This window comes from Lygodium microphyllum, chromosome 12 (assembly GCF_053477565.2).
Source record: "Lygodium microphyllum isolate KBCC chromosome 12, Lygodium_microphyllum_v1.1.10, whole genome shotgun sequence".
Classification (NCBI taxonomy): Eukaryota; Viridiplantae; Streptophyta; class Polypodiopsida; order Schizaeales; family Lygodiaceae; genus Lygodium; species Lygodium microphyllum.
The window spans coordinates 15,440,818-15,461,596 of NC_141146.1; positions in this window are offsets into that span (position 1 = coordinate 15,440,818).

Genomic DNA, 20,779 nt, shown 5'->3' on the forward strand with positions numbered 1-20,779 from the left:
AAGATCAGGAGGACCCAGAACAAGAGGACTAAAAGAAGTAGAAAAATCATGAAGACTCTAAAGCGGCAAGCAAAGTGAAGAACAAGTACATGATCAAAAAGAGCAAGCGAGACTATATCAACATCTGTAATGAATTGAATATCTATGTCAAAAGAAATGCTAAAAATTGCAAGGGCCTGACGGTCCTTGACCCAATTTTTTACTACATCTTTTTTCCAGCCTTGTAATGCCTAGCCCAAAATGTCTTTATCATAAGCTTGTAAACTCCTCATGTAGCCATGTACTATAGCCTCTATACACTTTGTGAGGCCCTTGTTACAGCCTCTAGATGTCCATCATGTTTGTGGTACCCACACTTAGCCTTTTCTATGACAGCGTCTGGTGTTTTGCCATGTTTATGGTGTGCCCACACTTTGCAGGTGTTTCTCTCACTGAAGCCTCTACACACTTTATACTTTCTGGTTTTGATTGAGGAGGGATGTTGAGATATTTGAAATCACACCTATTGTAGCCTCTTTGTATGAGGCAGTTCTAGGTTGACATGCAGGCAGATTGAATCCCATATGCATAGAAAGAGAAAACTTCTATCATCCAACAACTATAAAGCATTGTACTTGGGTACCACTTTTCATATGGAATGAATACAATGTTATGATGCTTTCTCTTCTCAGTTAGTGTCTTGTCACTGTTAGTCTATACACAATATTATGTTTATGAGTCCAAGCTTCCATCTTGGAACCTAATTCACTTGCATAACAGTCAAGTCCAGTGTCTCTATCATCATTTCATTCATTCATCTTCTTCCATCCACCATAGCTCACTGCCATGTTCTAGATCCCACACATTTTAACAATTTATCTGGGAAAAGCATATGCCTCTTGTCACTTGATGCTTTTGGGGTTTGGTATTAATGTGTGAATGATTGTTTGACACTTGGGGATTCTTGACACATATCTTAGAATACTCTTGGACATTGATTGATCCTGCACTTGCTCAAATTTTATGGCCATATTCCTAATGCTCATAGTGCATAGCAAGTAGTTGTGTGATAAAGATTATGGTCATTATGCTTTGAAGATAGTTGGGTACCAAATATTGGATATACTGACACTTTGATTGTCATGTATGCCTATGGATATGTTTATGACATGCTCCTAAGCTGAGATTGGATCTTAAATTCTTTGACATTGGATGTCATTCCTATCCTTGGATGCTACTTGGATGCTACAGTTAGAGTCTTATAGACTACTTAGGTTCAATGCTTTTGGATGTATGCTCTATGGATCTTGGATACTTGGATGTCATTCACATGATCTTTTGAGCTTTGCTTGCTCATTTGGCATTCGAATTTTGCTTTAGTGGAAGCTACTTGGCTTTGTGTATTGAGCCACATTAGTACTTAGATGTACTACAAAGCATTTGGTTTATGCAGTTGAGCTTGACCTTATCACAATGAGACAATGGGACTCATTGTGATATGTACATGCTCTCTTGATATTTATTAGATGTAGTTACCCTATCGTGGGATAATTTGATCTCTTGGCTTAGACCTAGTACTTATGTCTTTTAGATGTTATTAGTGGTATTTATATGTTTTTGGGTTATGTATTGAGCTTTGGTCAATGGGTTATGCATATGGAAGTTCTCTTCATTTACCTTTGAGACATACCCTCTGCATTGCATGTATGATTTCTAACACACTACAGTTGTGATAGTCTTCAGTATAAATTTTTCTTCGCTTATTCCTTCTTGGTTGTTCATAGTTGGTTGTTGGCATATTGTTGCAATTTATTACAACAACGTATCATTTCAATTCTATGCATTCTATTTAAGGGAAGTCACCTAGGCTTGGTAGTCTTTTGCTTACAATTTGTGGGTAGCTCATTCCTTTAGCACTATTTCCTCTCTACCACTTGATTTAACATAGATTTTGGGGCTGATTTGCAGGGTATTATAGCATCTCTGTTGTCCTAGGTCCCTTATGCATCCACCATGGTGGGAAATTTGATGTATGCCATAATAGCCACTTGTCCTGATATAGCATTTGTAGTGGGAATTGTGGTATGTTATAAGGCTATACTTGGCAGATGGCACTAGGATGTCATCAAGGGTATCATGAGGTATTTGAAGGGCACAACATCTATATGCATATGTTATGGTGGCTAAGATACAAGAGTTGTGGGATAAATTATCTCTGATTATCTAGGACATGTAGATAGTAGGAATTTCACCTTTGGCTATGTCTTCCCCTTTGCTAGAGGTGCATTTTTTTGGATGTCCAAGGTGTAGAAATGCATGAACCTCTCTACTACCAAGGCTAAGTATGTTGTAGCTACTAATGCTTGCAAGGAGGCTATTTGGTTAGGCCAGACCTTGGTATTATTAATGTGGTCCCTATACTTCATTCGGATTCTATGAGTGATATCAAGCTAGCTAAGAATCTAGTCTTCCATATGAAGACAAAATACATTGAGATGTGTTATCACTTCATCAGAGAGGTCATTGAGGACAAGTTTGTTAACCTTGTCAAGATCTCAATTGTTCAAAATCTTACAAATCTTCTCACAAAAAGTCTCTTAGCATAGCATTTTTCCTTAGGGAGTTGATGGGCATTGGATGATACCATGATTGTAGAGGTGAGCACAAGCTCTACCACCAAGACCCATGAACTGCTTATTGTTCAAGCATTTCAAGTGAGCACTAATGGCTACCTCTCACATAGCCAATGTGCTATCCCTCTCTACGAGTGTAGTGAGCTTACCTTGATGCCCGTGTTGGAAGAGAGGAAAAGAGACAGAGTGGAGCAAAAGATGAGCTTCAGCTCATTGTTGTTCTTCTTTCATTATTCTTCCATCATACACATTGAAAGAGACTTACACACATAAGTATGACTAACCAAGACTAACTGTGGTTAAGTCACTGACTACACCTACTTATTGAATGTCACACACGTGTACAACTATATCCATCTAATGTTGGTCACACACATAACGATAGAATGACTGAAGAGTAACGGGAGCTTGATATTCTAACACTCCCCCTCAAGCTCAAACCATCTGATAAACTCCAAGTAGCTGTATGAAGTATATGAACTTTTCTTTACCAAGAGACTTGGTAAATATATATACTACCTAGTCTTTAGTCTTCACATGAATCAAGTCAATCTGCCTTGTAAGAACCATTTCTCTAATGAAATGGTGGTGAACCTCAATATGTTTGGACCTAGCATGGTAGACATGATTTCTAGCCAACATAACACTATTGAGGTTATCACAATGCAATCTCACTCTACTTTCCAGTTGTATTCCCAAGTCTTTCAGCAGTTTCATCAACCAAACTACTTCACAAGCCGCTAAGGTAGCTCCTCTGTACTCAGCTTTTGTACTGGACAATGCAACAATAGGATGTTTCTTACTCTTCCAAAACTAATCATACTACTGCCCAATCCAAATGCATAACCACTGGTTGACCTCCTGTCATGAGTACAACCAACCCAATCAGCATCAGTAAACCAAGTTAAGGGATTTTTCATATGCATAAAATAGACCATAATCCGTAGTACCCTTTACATATCTCATGATCCTCTTAACTGCATCTAAATGTGGTTTGCGAGGCTTCTACATAAATTGACTAATCAGTCCCATTGCATAACATAAGTTAGGACCGGGTAATAGTCAAGTATTTCAAGCTGCCCACCATCTGTCGATAGATGGTCACATTCTCTATGCCATTCCCAACATCAATCTACAGCTTGACATTTTGATCAAGAGGTGTCTCCATAGGCTTGCATTCAACCATACCATACTTTTGTAACATGTCATGAGCATATTGCTTCTGTAGCAGCCATATACCTTGAGGTGTAGATGTCAAGAATCGCATGGTGGGGAGACTTGCTTGAGCTGCTATGCCAAACGCACACTGTATGCATAAAAGGAAGCTCATTCAAGAACACAAGAAGAGATATGGAGGCCAAAAAGTTTTCTTACTAATTTCTTCTTCTTCTTCCACACACTATACAATGTACACAAAGTGTAGATAAGATATAACATAAAGGAAAGTGGCCTATTAAGTCAAACAATGCATAATAGACTACACTAATCGACTCGTGCTATATCTTTGCCAGCTATAGGTAGGTGTAATAAACTAAATATAATAAGCGATAAGTCAACGGTCATGTGAGTATCATAATGACCACCAACATGCTAAGTGTAGACATGTGGACCCATCTAGCCAAGTGGTCCATCATTAAAGTTTGCACATGTTGAGATTGCCATCTCAACACTCCCCCTCAAGCTCAACTCTATCTCTACAACTCCAAGTAAGCTTTGGAACTTTCAAAGCTTCTCTGCATCCAATGCCTTTGTGAAAATGTTAGCTATCTGATAATGTGTGTTGACATATACCAAGTCAATCTCTCCTGCAAGTACCTTCTCTCTCACAAAGTGGTAGTGCACCTCAATGTGTTTTGTCCTAGCATGGAACACTGGATTCCTAGCTAAATGTATGCTATTCATGTTGTTACAATGAATGACAACTAGACCATCTCCCTGCACATCCAAATCACCTAATAACTTTTGCAACCATACGACCTCACATGTTTCCATAGCAACACCTCTATACTCAGCCTTCGTACTTGATAAAGCAACTGTAGGTTGCTTTTTGCTGCTCCATGTAACTGCTGCACTGCCAAGGAAAAACATGAATCCATTAGTAGATCTTTTGTCTCTAACATGCTACTAGCTCAATATGTATTTGTGTATCCAAATACCTATATATACTTACCTGCCTCATAAAAAAGTCCATAATGTAAAGTGGACTTCACATATCTCAATATACATCTAACTGCATCCAAATGAGGCTTTCTAGACATCTGCATAAACTGACTGACAAGGCCAACAACATAGCTCAAGTTTGGCATTGTGATAGTCATGTAAATCAAACTCCCTGTCATCCTCCTAAACATAGTAGGGTCTTCTATCTCATCCCCAACGTCGGCACTCAACTTCACATTTTTCTCCCATGGTACTAAAAGAGGCTTACATGATATACCATACTCGGATAACATATCCAAGCCATACTGCCTTTGTGATAGCCATATACCATCATCACATTTGATCACCTCAATACCAAGAAAGTGTCTTAGCTCACCCAAATCCTTCATCTAAAACTTATTCTTCAAGAAGTCCTTAACTTCAACAATCCCATTTTCACTGTTACCTGTAATAATTAAGTCATCCACATAGATGACTATGATGACCAAACTTGCATCTCCCTTTCTCACATAAAGTGAGTGATCAGCATCAGAAATACAAAATCCAATATTGACAAGATACTCTCCAATCTTGTCAAACCATGCTTTAGGTGCTTGCTTCAGCCCATAGAGTGCCTTCTTTAACCTGCACACATATGTGGGATGCTCTAAAACCTCATAACTTGCTGGCTACTCCATATACACTTCTTCTTGCAATTCACCATGCAAGAAGACATTCTTAACATCCATTTTCTACAAACTCCAACCTTTGGCTGCTGTTGCCAAGGTAATCACACACCTAACAGTTGCCATCCTAGCAATTGGACTAAATGTTGCCAAGGTGATTAATCACCCACTTATAGCCAATAGCTTTCTTACCCTTAGGCAAGGGTACCAAATCCCAAGTCTTATTGGCTTCTAATACAGCCATCTCCTTATCCATTGCTACATCCTAATGAGCATGACCAATAGCATCCTCAAAATAAGTGGGCTCAACATTCATATTTAGTTTCACCATATAAGCATAATGATGAGTTGCATAACCTTCAAAGCCAAATCTTTTAACAGGGTATTTGACCCTGCTAGACCTGCATACCATTGGATCACTCAATGGAGCCTTTACATTAGTATGAGCTCTCTGTACACCTAGTTCCTGACTGAAGGAATACCAAGCTCATCATCCAAACTCTCTGAACCACTAGAATCTCCATCAAATCCCAAATGACTAGCAGATGCATCATTACCATCCAACAATTTCTTCTTTCCTTTGTCTTTGTCTGCAACACTTATAGATACACCTGAAGATGTGGGGCTACTCCTTAGTCTCCCAGACCAAGGGCTCACTATATATGTAGTACCAGATGATGTTTTTGGTCCACTAAGACTCTGTGATTCTTGCTTTTCTTTCTGCACATAGATATCATGATCATTATCATCATCTAATACATCACTAGCTGGTGCATACCAACTCTTCATCTCATTAAAAATAACATCCTTGCTTACTCTGAACTCACATGTGACAGGCTTATAACAATGATACCCTTTCTGCTATAAAGAGTATCCAATAAAAATGCATTTTTCAGCCTTTGGATCAAGCTTCTTCCATAGCTCATCTGGCACATGAACATATGCAACACATCCAAATACCTTCAAGTGTGATACGCTAGGCTTCTTGCTAGTAAAGCATTCTTCAAGAGTCATCCCATGAACTATAGCTGTGGGGGTTCTATTCATAATATAGACAACAGTATGAATAGCTTCAGACCAAAAATGTTTTGGCATATTCTTTTTAGCCATTAATGCCCGTGCAACTTTTGCAATATGCCTATTTTTTCTTTCTTCAACCCCATTTTGCTATGGGGTATACCTACAAGTAAATTGCCTCTTTATCCCATGAGTTCTCAAGAAGCCACTAAACTCATTAGAGAGGTACTCTCCCCCTCTATCTGATGTCAAGCACTTCACATTCAAGCATGTTTCTATTTTAACAATTGCCTTGAAAGATTTGAAGTGCTCAAATACATCACTCTTTTCCTTCATAAAATATACACATAGCTTCCTTGAATAGCCATCAATAAATGTGACAAAGTATTTGCTGCTACCAAAGAGATACATTTTTTGTAGGCCCCCAAACATCTATATGCACTACATCAAGTATATTTCTACTCACTTCTCTGCCATGCGAAAAGGGTTGTTTGGCCTGCTTACCAAACTGGCATGCTTCACAGACTTTATGAAATTTTGCAACTCCAAAAGAAGGAAAACCTATAACCAATCCTCTAGACTGCATTAATTTTAGCTTTTGCACATTTGCATGCCCAATACGTTTATGCCATATTTCAATGTCTACAACCACTCCTTTTCCTTTAGCATACATAACATCATCAATTGCAGAAATTATAGCATCTATTGCACTAGTAATAGGGCCTTGGGAATCTATCTTGAGTCACATAGATTGTTTGAGTAGGACCTAAAGGTAGGTAATTTACAACTAGAGCCCCCCCTGGCATCCAAGTGTCCTCCTACAATCAAACTAACCCATAGAGAGACCTCTCATGGCAGCTTTGGTCCACGTTCCCATCACGGTTATTTGGAATCGCCTTGGCTAGGGTTGGCGGCCAGCTGGGGGTAGCTTGGCCTACCCTCCTTGAATTCATCCTGATTCATTATTCAATTTCCCGTTGTGAGTTTGGATCATTCATTCCTTTCACAGACGTTAAACCTAGATTTGCAAGTGCAAACAAACAATGAAGGCGAGTGCTCTCAAGACATCTACTAAGGTGGAGTCCTCATCTTTGACGCTAACATTGCCTTTCTTGATCATTTCTGCCTTGGCATCATTTTCCATTATTTCGTGGGGGGAATGGGGAATACCCTCTGCTCGACCTCACTACTATGTATTAGGGTAAAGCAATTACACTATAGTTTCAAATGATGGCTCCCCTGGGTTACTATCCTTTGGTCCCCCCTATGTTAAGATTTTGGTCTAGGGTTTTGTTCGGTCAATTGGTAGTTATCTTTTCCATCTTAGAACTCTATCAGGTTTTAGGTTCACCCTAGGGTCTCCTCGTACTCAAGATAATGGGAAATTGTATTTACACCTCTCACAAGTCAAGTGTAAACCAAGTTTATTTACCATTCCGAAATAGTTACAAGTATCAAATGTAGCTTGGCGAGTAGTCATTCTCCTTGTGGGTACTACATTTGAGCTTCCTTGTATTAGCTTCAGGATGTTTCATATTCTGAAAATGATATACCTAAGCGTGTTTTGGATTCATTGTTCCTGGCTATCAGTTTAGAGGCCAAAGAGTGTGTTGACTCCAATTCAAAGTATGGTCATAAGGGCAATTTGATTTATTTGCGACTAAGGTCCTAGCTGGGTCAAGCTAAATCGGTCAAGACTTCATTTACTGGCTTTGCTCATCGGTCAAGACTTCATTTACCAAACTATTCCTTTTAAATAAGCTCAACACTTCACATGCACATCTTAATATATTCTATTAGATGCATATCCCATTATGTGGTGCAATTGGGGCTATTCTTGATGCCATGCAAGTCCCAACGCAAGTCTTCCCTAAGTTGTCGATGCGATTCGAGGTTCCCAATCATAGAAATCCCTTCTAGTACATTTGTGCAACTCAAAAAGGCATGACTTAATTACTCAAATGCGAGTGCACATGCATTCATAAAAAATGCAAGTTAATTCTCTATGATGGTCTATGGAGTACAATTGACCTAGATGGAGTATTTATGTACCCCGACAATCTATGATGCATCTGCGGAAGTTAAATCCTATTACTTGACTTGTTTCCGCTATAGCCATAGATACTTAACCTATTTTTGACAACTCATGATTATTAACCCTTTTTTTTAGTTATCTTTCATAACATGCAAATTACCCAATGCGAGACATGACTTTATTTCTAATAATGCCTATGCTTAAATGATTGATTACAATTTTCTAAACATGGTGGTGGTACATGGTTTTGGAGAGTTGAGTTGGCGTTTCCACTTGACAAACCGTTCATGTTAATAGTGGTGTCTTTTCCCGACCCTTCTCATGTAGTCGCGGTTTTTCTAGTTACCTAGGAGAGCTTATGTTTTGGGGCCATTTTGGGATTGGAGGCATCCTTCACTTCCTTCGAGGGACTCCTTGATGCCGGGGTACCCTATGCCTTGTCTTGCCTTTCGCGGCCTCCTTGTCAATGGAAAGATGGTGCTTGAGTCTTTGCTCAAGGAAGGGGCTTGTTCTTTGAGCCTCTTCTCCCTCCCTCTCTTACTTGCTCCCTTTCTCTCTCTTTCTCTCCTTCACTACCTCTCTCTCTCTCTCTCTCTCTCTCTCTCTCTCTAGCTTAGCAGCAGGGGGTAAAGAAGAATGATCATTGCTGCGCCCAAGGAGGGGGGAAAAATAAAGAGGAGAATTATCATACCCCCCCAAGGGGGGAGGGGGATTTATAAAGGGTAAGGAGGTAATGAATGGGGAATTTATAAAGGGTAAGGAGGTAATAAATGGGGGTTCCCTGTCGTCTCCCTATCTTTTCCTAGTATCGACTTGGAGTTCCACTCCCCCTCCTATCGTCATCATCTCCACCTATGTCTGCACCTTGTTAACTTCACAATCTCCTCTTCCAATCCCAATCTTCATTTCCTTCACCATTGATTACACCTAGTTCAACTTTCCCTTCTCCTCTCATAGTTCAACTCCCCCTCCCTCCGCCAATCGGCGGCGTTTACAGGGGGAATCCAATAATAGCATAATGTAATTTCTTTTTTTTCATTAAAAAAAAAGAAAACTTTGATGGCGGCAATGACGGTGGAACAAAAAAAAAGGGGGGGTCGTTATCATGGCGGCAGCTGCGTGTTACACTTATGAAATCACATTAGTGCAAGGGCCTGGGGTTTTCTCAAATAGTACATAAGTCTATATATTAGGTCCATACCCTCGCCCATATTAGGGGTTGGTCCCCATTAATTTTCCTCCCCATCTATATAAATAAGGGAGGGGTTTCAAAAATTGGTATCACATGAGTCATTGTGTATCTTGGGTCACTCACTATGTATGGCTCTTGATTATTATTGAGGTATAGCAGAAAGCCCTAAATTGTATGTATCTCTCCCTTCACCAACACAAGGAGCAGGTTGATCAGATTCAATGAAGTATGCACTCTCTCAATATCCATCTTGGTACTAATAAAGCCTCTCTCAAACACGTGAAATCCTCTAAGCTTCAAAGTTTGTCCACCCAACTTTCCACCACCACTACCTCCTCTTCTAATAAGGTCCACCCGATTAGAACAGATTGGGTAGGTGGAATTGATCACTCATGGTAATATGAGACAAACGGAAGAAAGCACCCATTGCACGTGGGTATTCACAGTTGGGCATGCAGGCTAACACATGACCGCCGTCATAAATACATTCACAAGTGTAATATTTTCACACAATAAAAATTAGTCGGCTAGTTCGAAAGTTAGTTAGTCAGTTAATAAGTTAGTAAGATTACTAACTAAAGACTAAGGTAAAAACTAACTAACATTAATAGCTAATATTCGACTTGGCAGTTTGTTTGTAAAATCCAGGGCCTTCCTAGCAATACTCGATAGTTAGGATGTCTTGCAAACCTTATCACCCTAAAGTCCAAATAGCATTCCACGCTTGCAACAGTAACATGGAATTTAGTGATGCAGCCTTCCGGTTGTCTTAGACTATCATCCGCCATCTTAAGAAGTGTGGAGCCGTCTTTTTGAATTTCGAGACCTAGCCGCTCCATCAAGTCTAAACTTATGATATTGACGGAGGATCCAGTGTCCACGATAGCGTGCTCCACTAATATTCCATCCACATATGCTGGAACCCTAGGGCAATACTTTTCAGCATGATCGAACCAATCTTCTCCCACTCTAGCTATGCCCAAAGGTTCTAATATATACCCAATACGTAGGATTTTCTTGAATTCCTTGTGTACTCTTGGAGAAAGTTTAATCAATTGCAGGAGATTCACATCTGGCTTGACTTCGTAAAGAGAACTTGCTAGGTCAAAGTCATGGTAGTTAGCCAAAGTTCTCTTCTTGCACCAAACCATTCTTTCATTTGGTTGTTGGACCATCGGCTTTAGTGCCTCTTTTTTGACTTTTGTCATCTTTCTTGGCACCTCTCTATCCTTTTCGAGATCCACTTTATCGTCAACAGGCCTTAGAGGTCCACCTTCCATATATGGATTCAGGACTCGCTTTTCTGTAGCATCCTACTTAGGGTTTCCCTCGACAGGTTTTACAGTTCCTTTATCACCCTCTTTAGTATTTTGCCCTCTTGTTATGGCTTGTAGATTAGAAGTTTTAGCATCATTGATACGTACAGCCTCAATAAGGCTGACTCCACTACCATGAGGCAACTCCTCTACAATAGCCTTTCCTCGTTGCAATATTTGTCTTGGTCCCTCATCTTGATGGAGATTATTTCCTTGTGTGCAATGATTAACTGGATTAGGTTGTTTACTTTCTTATTGAAGAGAACTGATTTTACTCCAATAGATAGCAGCTAAGTGACCTGACTTTGTGCAAATATCACATTTGACATTCGGGAAATTCCTAGAGAAATGTTGGCCACCACACCACTTATAGCTGAATCTTGAGGGGCCACCCTCTTCAGGGCGTCGACTCCCTATCAAATTCTGTTCCTTCTTAAGGAAATTGACATCCGCTGCTATTTGTCGATACTGTTCAGAGATCATATCGGTGAAGTGCTTCATCATGTCCTTAACTTCACCAAGGACATTAGAGGCACTCAACTCATAGCCGCGATCGTCAGTTTGTCATCACATGGGCCTAACCACTTGATTAGGGATTGGCCGTTGACCTACTCGGACAACATTAGGATTCATTGTTTGGACCCCACTATTTAGTGAGGTCGCCTGACTAGCCATGGGCATAGTAATGCTAGGAGGAGCTAGTAACATAGGAAAATTTGGCATGATACCTTCTCTCCCATTCACGTTTCACATGGGATCCCCTTGACTCCCATTGGTCAAGGCCACGTTATTACCATTCCAATTTATCCTTGCTACATAAGCCGCTTGCAAGCGCGACTCTACTCCTGCTTGGATAATAGCAGTGTCAATGTTGGCCAAAGCAACACTACTCAGCTGCGCGTGGATATTAAAATCCAATCCATGTAGGAAATATTGTAACTGGGCAGCCGTTGGAATGGGGATATAAGTATTTATTTTACGAAGAACTTGCTTTAATTTCTTGGCATAGGCCTGGACATTCTCATTTGGCTCTTGGCGTGTTACATTCAAGATACGCAACCAGTACTGTCCACCCTTCTCAGGCGCAAACTCTCTACGGAAAGCCGTAAAGAATTGGGCACTGCTAGTTATGGTTTCAGCTTCTAGACTGTGATACCACACTGTCGCTCTTCCTTTTAACGTCATGTTGAAGAACATCATTAGGTGTCCTTTGTCAAGAATCGCGTGGTGGAGGGGGTTGCTCAAGATGCTGCGCCGAACACACACGGAATGCACAATGGAGAAGCTCACTTAAGAGACAAGGAGAGAGATGGAGGCCAAAACGTTTTCTTGCTGATTTCTTCTTCTTCTTCCATACTCTTTTTACAATGTACACAAAGTATAGATAAGATACAAGATAAAAGGAAAGTGGCCTACTAAGTCAAACAATGCATAACCGACTACACTAGTCGACTGGCGCTATAACTATGCCAGCTGTAAATAGGTGTAACAACCTGAATATAATAAGTAATGAGTCAGTGGCCATGTGAGAGTCATAATGACCACCGACGTGCTAAGTGTAGATGTGTGGACCCATCTAACCAGGCGGTCCATCATCAATGTCCGCATGTGTTGAGCTTGTCATCTCAACACTCCCCCTCAAGCTCAACTGCATCTCTGCAACTCCAAGTAAGCTTCGAAACTTTTGAAGCTTCTCTGTGCCCAATACCTTTGTGAAGATGTCAGCTATCTGATCCTGTGCGCTGACATACACCAAGTCAATCTCACGTGCTAGTACCTTCTCTCTCACAAAGTGGTAGTGTACCTCAATATGTTTTGTCCTGGCATGGAACACAGGGTTCCTACCCAACTGTATACTGCTCATGTTGTCACAATAAATGACAACTGGACATCCCGCCTGCACATCCAAATCAGCCAATAACTTTTGCAGCCATACTACCTCACATGCTGCAACAGCAGCACCTCTATACTTAGCCTCTGTACTCGACAAAGCAACTGTAGATTGCTTTTTGCTGCTCCATGCAACTGCTGCACTACCAAGAGAGAACATGTATCCGCTGGTAGACCTTCTATCAGACATACTACCAGCCCAATCTGCATTTGTGTATCCAAATACCTGTACATTTGTACCTGCATCATAGAAAAGTCCATAATGTAATGTGGACTTCACATATCTCAATATGCGTCTGACTGCATCCAAGTGTGGCTTTCTAGGTACTTGCATAAACTGACTCACAAGACCAACAGCGTATCTCAAGTCTGGCCTTGTAATGGTCATGTAGATCAAACTCCCCACTATCCTCCTGAACATAATAGGGTCTTCTATCTCATCTCCAACATCAGCACTCAGCTTTACATTCTGCTCCAACGGGACTGAAAGTGGTTTGCATGCTGTCATACCATACTTGGACAACATATCCAAGCCATACTCTCTTTGGGACAGCCATATACCATCATCACATCTGATCACCTCAATGCCAAGGAAGTACCTTAGCTCACCTAGATCCTTCATCTCAAACTTCATCTTCAAACAACCCTTGACTTCAGCAATCCCACTATCACTATCACCTGTAATAATCAAGTCATCTACATAGATGACTATGATGACCAAACCTGCATCTCCCTTTCTCACATAAAGTGAGTGATCAGCATCAGAAACATAAAAGCCAATATTGACAAGATACTCTCTGATCTTGTCAGACCATGCTCTAGGTGCTTGCTTGAGCCCATAGAGCGCCTTCTTCAACCTGCACACATACGTGGGATGCTCTAAATCTTCATAACCTGCTGGCTGATCCATATACACTTCTTCTTGCAAATCACCATGCAAGAAGGCATTCTTTACATCCATTTGCTGCAACCTCCAACCTTTGGCTGCTGCCAAAGCAATCACAGATCTGACAGTTGCCATCCTAGCAACTGGACTGAAGGTTTCATCATAATCTATGCCATATGTTTGGGCATAGCCTTTTGCAACCAACCTAGCTTTGTACCTGCTAATAGAACCATCTGCATTGTGCTTAATCTTATAAACCCATTTACATCCAATAGCTTTCTTTCCCTTCGGCAATGATACTAGATCCCAAGTCTTATTGGCCTCTAATGCAGCCATCTCCTCATCCATTGCTGCATCCCAATGAGAATGACCAACAGCCTCCTCAAAACATGTGGGCTCAACATCCTCAACTAATTTCACCATATAAGCATAATGGTGAGCTGCATAACCTTCAAAACCAAATCTTTTAACAAGGTATCTCACCCTGCTAGACCTGCATACCACTGGATCACTCAATGGAGTCTTTGCATCAGCGCGTGCTCTCTACACACCTGGAGTCCTCACTGAAGGAATGCCAAGATCATCATCTAAGCTCTCTGAGCCACTGGAGTCTCCATCAAGAACTGCATCAATGCCTTCTGACACTTTATTCTTTCCTTTGTCTTTACCTGTAGTGCTACTAGATGCACCCGAAGATGTAGAGGTACTCCTTAGTCTCCCAGACTAAGGACTACCAGATGATGTCTCTGGTCCACTAAGAGTCCATGATTCTTGCCTTTCAGCCTGCACATGAGTGTCATGATCATCATCAACATCCAATGCATCACCACTAGATGCATACCAACTGCTCATTTCATCAAAGATGACATCCCTGCTCACTCTGAACTTACATATGACAGGGTTGTAACAGCGATACCCTTTCTGCTCTAAAGAGTATCCAATAAAGACACACTTTTTAGCCTTTGGATCTAGTTTCTTCCGCAACTCATCTGGAACATGAACATACGCAATGCAACCAAATACTTTCAAGTGTGAAACATCAGGCTTCTTACCTGTAAAACATTCTTCGAGGGTCATACCATGAACTACAGCTGTGGGAGTTCTGTTCATAATATAAACAACAGTATGAACAGCCTCGGACCAAAAATGCTTAGGCATATTCTTTTCAGCCATCAAAGCGCGTGCAACTTCTGCAATATGCATGTTTTTCCTTTCTGCAACCCCATTTTGTTGTGGGGTATACTTGCATGTGAACTGTCTCTTTATCCCATGAGACCTCAGAAAATCACTGAACTCATTTGAGAGGTACTCTCCCCCTCCATCTGACCTCAAGCACTTTACTTTCAAGCCGATTTCTCTTTCAACTGCAGCCTTGAAAGTTCTAAAGTGCTCAAACGCTTCACTCTTTTCCTTCATAAAATATACCCACAGCTTTCTAGAACAATCATCAATGAATGTGACAAAGTATGAACTGCCTCCAAGAGATACATTTTGTGTAGGCCCCCAAATGTCTGTATGTACAACATCAAGTATATTTTTGCTTACATCTCTATCATGTGAAAAGGGTTGTCTTGCCTGCTTACCAAACTGACATGCTTCACATACCTTCTGAAATTCTGCAACTTTAAATGTAGGCAAACCTGTAACCAACCCTTTGGACTGCATTAGTTTCAGCCTTTGTACATTTGCATGTCCAATGCGTTTGTGCCAAATTTCAATGTTTGCAACAACACCTTTTCCTTTGGCATACATAGCAGCATTCATAGTAGGAATTCCAGCATCTAGAGTGAACATACGTCCAACTCTACTTCCCTTTGCTATCAACCTGCACTTGTCATTGAAGTCTTCTACAAAGCAGCCCTTTGCATTAAATCTGACTTGCAGCCCTTGCTCTACCATTTGACCGACTGACACCAAGTTCTTTGTGATAGATAGCACATGTAATACATCTGAAAGACTCTTTGTCTTACCATCATGCAAGGACAAGGGAACTTTTCCAATGTGTGAAATTGGGTGGCATGAGTCATCACCCGTCTGCACATAACCTGCATTCTGCAAATCCTACATCTCTCCAAACCATTCCGCATGGCTGGTCATATGATTGGATGCACCTGAATCAACATACCAAACATCTTCATGTGTTCCCTTTCATGTAACAGCATTCAACATATGCTGCATAACAAATAAACGTTCATTTTTGTCTTCATTCTGTCGTGAAGACGATGCATAGTTTCCTTGCTACAACTTACCACTGCGAATATAATCTTTCTTAGCATAACATTGGGCTGCAATATGACCTGTTTTGCCATAGTAGTGGCACACAATACCAGAGTTGTTAGAACCTCTGTTCTGCCATCCACCTCTTCCTCTAAAGTTCCCCCTGCCTCTAAAGTTACCACGACCTCCTGAAACCTGCATATCGCCAAATTGCCGATTCAATCTGTTTTGCTGATTGTCACTACCACGGCCTCTTGAAGAGAACCTGCCACGTCCCCTTCCTAAACTGGAGTAGAAAGCCTGGACCTGTTCACCACTTTTCAGATATCTCACTCTGCATGTTGATCTCTTCAGTGATCATAAGGGAGACCAACTCATCGAAATTTGTAAATGGCTTTCTGACATATACAGAAGTTACAAAAGACTTCCAAGCCTTTTCATTGTTAAGTCCACCCAAGGTAGACGATACCAAATCATCATCATCGGACATTGCATCAATTGCTGCCAATGCATCTGCAATGCTCCTTACCTTCAATGCATACTCATTGATAGACATCTTCCCTTTCTTTAATGTATTCAACTCTTGCTTGAGTTGAATCTTTCGTGCCTTTGTATTTACAGAAAACATACTTTCAAGTATGGTCCAAGCTGCATATGCATTCTCTGCATTTCTAATGTGTCCCAACATATTATTGTCAATTACTGCAGACAACCAATACATGACCTTCTTGTCTTTTGCATTCCATTCCTTTCTGCCTTTGTCTCTTCTGTAGTTGGAGGATCACTCACCTCCGGCTCCTTTTCTTCACCTGAAACGAACTCGTAGAGGCCTTTTCCAATAAGAAAGCTCGTGACACGGAACTTCCATGAAGGGTAGTTGTTCTTGTCGAGCTTCTCAATGATGGGGCTTCCACTGTTCTCTGCCATTATCACAAGAATAATACCAAACAGCAAGCAAATCTTCTGCAACCCTCGACCTGTAGTGCACAGTAATACACTAGATAGCCTTTTTCACTGTTTGCTTAACAATACATGCAATCTGCAACCTATTTGCAGATAAACCTTGTGTTTACTCACTGGTAAACACCTTTAATCTTACAGATCTGAAATCTGTAACCTGCGCACCCACTGTCGGTCGATACAGCTGAAGTCACAGCGTACCCTGAAACTGCTGTCCGCAACCTTGCGGCTCTAAAACGGACCCTGAAACGGCCTCAAATGCCCAAAATACTTGCGGTGGAGCCCTAAAGGGCAGATCTGCAGAATATACAGCGCTCTTCGCGTACACCAAATCTCACTGCAATCTGAGATTTTTTGCTCTACCCTGCTTCCGGTGCCTCCACAGGCACTATCCAAGAGAAAGAGTGGAAGGATGGGAGAGCTTCTTACCCGTGGCTTGCTTGCTCGAACCTTGCTTCTTCTCCTTTGCTTCAACCTTCGAAATTAGCCTCTCTCAATGGTGCGGCTCTGATACCATGTCAAGAATCGCGTGGTGGAGGGGGTTGCTCAAGATGCTGCGCCGAACACACACGGAATGCACAATGGAGAAGCTCACTCAAGAGACAAGGAGAGAGATGGAGGCCAAAACGTTTTCTTGCTGATTTCTTCTTCTTCTTCCACACTCTTTTTACAATGTACACAAAGTATAGATAAGATACAAGATAAAAGGAAAGTGGCCTACTAAGTCAAACAATGCATAACCGACTACACTAGTCGACTGGCGTTATAACTATGCCAGCTGTAAATAGGTGTAACAACCTGAATATAATAAGTAATGAGTCAGTGGCCATGTGAGAGTCATAATGACCATCGACGTGCTAAGTGTAGACGTGTGGACCCATCTAACCAGGCAGTCCATCATCAATGTCCGCATGTGTTGAGCTTGTCATCTCAACATCCTTTGTCTTGAATCCGATAGTTGAACATGAGCATTTGGAACTCCTTAATATGGAGTTCTCCATCTTCTTTTGCTAACCCATGGAAAATGGGCAACAATGCTCCTAATGACAGTAAATCCGGTGTACTTGCTGGAATTGCAATAGGTTGTGCCATGGCTACAACCGGATTGACAACAGGAGTTTGTGTAGGTAAAACTACACCCCCACTTATTGTGGGTTGATTAACTGGAAGTAGGGAAGCAGTAAGACTACCACTTGCACTCGAAGAGCTACTTGTAACACTTAGGTTATTAGAACCATTGCCACTTATGCGCAACGGGTTGCTCCTTCAAGGAGAATACTGACTTACAATCTCCACCATCGTCTAGCCCACTCAGCACATTCTACTTTTTGTATTTCGGCTTGACGGTCCTTGTCAAAGGACATAAACCAACTATTTGGTCCCTAGAAACCTTAGATTCGAGAATCGCCACTTGTTGGCGGCTCCCAATAGGCGCACCACTTATGGGAGCTAAAATGGTCCGGAACTGGCTAAGGCACTAGCTGGACCTCATGCACTCAACAAACAACCCCACCACATGGCCTCGCGGACCAGGAGTGTCTGTTGAGGGATACACTACCCTCAACACTAATCACTGCACGTTTATAGTCTGTAATCCAACTAATGTTTCCTTTCCCATCTCCTCAAAGGGAGATTATACACATATCGGCAATAAATGCCACATATCACAGACACAGGGGGCACCCCATTGGCTGATTGTCGTGGCCCTACTACAGCTCTTCTACATCTTGGGGATTGGCCCCTCAATGCACTGCTTCCACATATAGACATATACGAAACAAACTCCCCTCTTGGTGCCAATATATTTATCATTCCAAGAATGCACTGGTCCTCACTTATCTGTCCCCTTGGACCCACCATCTAAACCTATAGCCGGGTTGCTCACTCTCTCTATGTGAGTCTAGTCCTAAAGAAACCAAGTGCTATGCATCTAGGAGCTTGTAATTGATACCATTTAATGATGCTTGATGCAAATGTATATATAATTAAGTGCTCAAACAAAATTGAAAAAATAGCCTAGTGCATTGTGCAAATCCATTCTTTTCATGTTTCCATACACTAACGCGTAATTGTTGTGATGAGAGAAGACACCGAGCCTTACACTCATGCTGTACTTCCCTTTATTTAAGTTAACATCATCCTATATGAATAATGCAGCAAATGCATCATATTTTATATTATATTTCAGCACTCAAACTTCCCTCCTCCCCTATCGTTTAAGGTTTTGCCTCGTTGCATAGGTAAAGGGGTGATTTCATGTGTATTTCGCATGAAATAAGTAGTAAATACTCGCAAAAACATATAAATGGGGATAACTTGAGGCAAACCCTCATGCTTTATCCTCATTATATACTCACAGACACATCCATAATTTTCCTTGTCCGTTCCCTATTTTTTCCCCTTTTAGAAAGCATTTTTTTCATTTTTTCCTATTTTTACTTATTTATTATCAATAAAAATGAAAGAAAATTAGCATTATTTTAGAGCTGTGGCTCTTAATTCTTTGAACAGAAAACATGTAGATTTTATTGGTGTTTTGTTTCATGCTTTTCCGATTTTAAGCCCAAGAAACCCCATTTTTCCTTTAAAAACCATGCTTTTCGGGTTTTTCCCATTTATTTCCCACACTTTAAGTGTATGTTTTCAGAGTTTTTTTATTATGAAAGACTAAAACCAGGAGCAAACAACATGTCTATCAGTTTTTAGCCCATAAGAACTTGATTAGCCTCATCAAATGCGGAAAAATAGCCATTTTCTTTGTAAAAATGCCATTATCGTGTATTTTTTTATTGTTTTGGGTTTTGAAACTTGTTGCAAGACCCATTTGATGCTCAGGCCGCCTCCACACTGCCATCTTCAGCCCACCTTCGGTTCAGAAGCAATCCGGTACCGCACGAATATTCACCAACCAGGCTTCATTGTTCTTGACACGTAGGAACTGCCCCTTGTAGGAGAGAGAGGGAGGAGAGAGAAAGACTAAAATCTAATCTCCACAACCGGGTAGCCATTTGATGTGCGGAAGGTGGCGATGGAGAGCGAAGATCAAGGGTATCTTAGTCATAAGATCGATTGGGGGGGTTGCTTATAGGCCTCATAGCCTCTCCATCAAATCGTTGACAAAATGACGCTTTCATTCTCTTTGCCCGCGTGAAAATCGGCTCCCCCCCCCCACGATTTCATTTTTTAGTTGGGGCTCCCAAAGGGAGCCCCCAAAAGGCATGCCCTTTGGACTTATTAAGTCCCATTCACACTTAACCTTGGCCTTGGCCTCCCAGGCACTCCCTCTTCTGCGTCCGGTGTCCAAATTGTAGTTTGAAAAATCCTGGGCGTCCATCTTGAAGTCCTCCACTGTCGAGCATCTCCCAGGGTCTCATCTAACATGTTAAAAAATTATAGAAATTCACCAACTGTCGCCTAGTGGGTCTTTTAAGCATTTCCGGGCATTGCTGCTTAAAATCATACTGGTTGCCACTGCCGCCTTCAATGAAGTCTATTTTTCCCTTGAAATTCATAAATTTTGGCTATTTTTAAGCACTTCTCGGCATCAAAAATCATCTGTCAGTATCAACCCCTAAAATTTTATGCATAGCCTACAACTTTCTAGGATCACTTTCTTTTTAATGAAAGCTTGGAAGTTTTGGGATCTTATATGTTATGGGGATGTTTTAATGAGTTGATTAAGTTTAGAATGCATTTTTAGCTCAACAAACATCTAGTTGCACATTGTGCCCGCTTGTCATATCTTCTTTAGACGCACCCTTCATGGCATTCAGTGTGGCAAGAACCATTAATATGCTTTTACCCACAAAACAGCTGTCATGCCTCAACC